General features: G+C 38.5%; 2 protein-coding genes across 2 annotated transcripts in view; one reads left to right on the top strand and one right to left on the bottom strand.

The window, feature by feature from the left end:
- The window catches only part of LOC101593052 (zinc finger protein 669-like), a 118,751-nt gene that overhangs the window by 40,828 nt on the left and 76,296 nt on the right, over positions 1-1,627 (top strand). The window lies entirely within an intron of this gene.
- LOC111814148 (zinc finger protein 709-like) overlaps positions 1-1,627 on the bottom strand; it is a 51,293-nt gene that overhangs the window by 12,268 nt on the left and 37,398 nt on the right.

Raw genomic sequence — 1,627 nt, forward strand, 5'->3', positions numbered from 1 at the left:
CTAGGGCCAAAATGTTGGCTTTCCTTGTGGCCCTCCTTTTTCTCTAATTTTGGTCTGCAAACTTAGGTTGTTAACCATCCAGAAGACAAGCTTACTGTTATTACCATACAACCTAGGCTGTTAAGCTTAACCTCAGTGAGGAAATTATTGAGGTTTTAGAATACATCTTGATGAAACATGTTCCATGTGTTGATGATATTTGATACCTGCATGACTTTATCCCTCCCCCTCCCTGGGCTGCTTCACTCACTCCAAAACGTCTGCTTCTCTCTTTTCCACCATCTCTGCTCTATTTACTCCTTAATTCATGTTGTGGGATTCTCATGCAAAATACAAATTTGTGATACTGCAGCTTCTCTCTGACTTATTTAAACAAACATTATGGACTCTAGACCCATCCATGTTTTAGCAAATGACATCACTTCATTCTTTTGCACATGTTACTGTTCCATTATGTGTACACAGTAGAGGTTTTTCAGTGCTGGAAATTCAACCCTGGGTTTTAGCAATGAGATACATCTAAGTGCTTTCTTTCTTTCTTTTTTTTTTTTTTTTTTTTGCAGTACCAGGGATCAAACTCAGAACCTTGTGCTTTCCAGGCAGGTGCTTATGCTGCTGAGCTATATCCTAGGCCCCTTTGTTTTTTATTTTGATGCAGTCTCATCAATAATTAATTTACCCAAGCTAAGTATGAATGCATGACATTTGGTGTTCCGGGTTCTTAAAGAACTAGGAATTCCAGTATGCCATTTTATGCCCAGGCTACTGTAAATTTCCTTCAATTCAGCTGTGAGTGGATATTTAGGCTTTTTCCAGAGCTTAGCTTTTCTACATTGTGCTGCTACAAATGGGTATTCAATCACTACTGTAACATGATTACTTTAATATTGTGGGGAATATCCTTAGTATAAATAGAGTTGAATACACCCGGGCATGTTGGCACATGCCTGTCATCCTAGAACTAGGAAGGCTGAGCCCAGGAGAGTCATTGTGAGATTGTGGCCAGCCTGGGTTACCTGTTTGAAAACAAAATAAAACAACAAAAAATCTGGAAAAAAAAACAGTATGTATAATATAGTATAGATGGATAAAAGAGAATGTGTGTTTTTCCATTTCTGTGAAACCTCTATACTCATTTCCATAGATATTACAGTACACTGAGTCTTACAGTAACATGGGACTGTGCCTTTTGGTATTTTAGAACATGCATGGACTGAGGGATTTGGAAGCCTACTTGAAAATAAATGTGATTAAAACAGTGGTCTTCACTTAGATTTTGAATACATCCACAATATTAGTTATTTTTTAAACAATGTGTACATCACATTGAACTACATACATCATATATACTTTGTTTGATATTAAAGTGGTCTTTAAAAAAATGCATATGTGGGCCAGCCAGATAGCTCAGCAGATTAAAGCACCTGCTTAGGCAGACACAGGGACTGGGGTTCAATCCCCAGTGTGCCATGCCAGCCCTGACCCTGGCGCACACTGAAATGGCAAATAAGACTGGGCATGGTGGTGCACACCTGTAATCCCAGCTCTTGGGAAGCTGAAAACAGGAGGATCACTATGAGTCTGGTCTGTAGACACTGAACTAAATACTTTATTTATTTATTTATTT

The sequence above is a fragment of the Octodon degus genome, unplaced genomic scaffold (genome assembly GCF_000260255.1).
Source record: "Octodon degus isolate 3935 unplaced genomic scaffold, OctDeg1.0 scaffold00274, whole genome shotgun sequence".
Lineage (NCBI taxonomy): Eukaryota > Metazoa > Chordata > Mammalia > Rodentia > Octodontidae > Octodon > Octodon degus.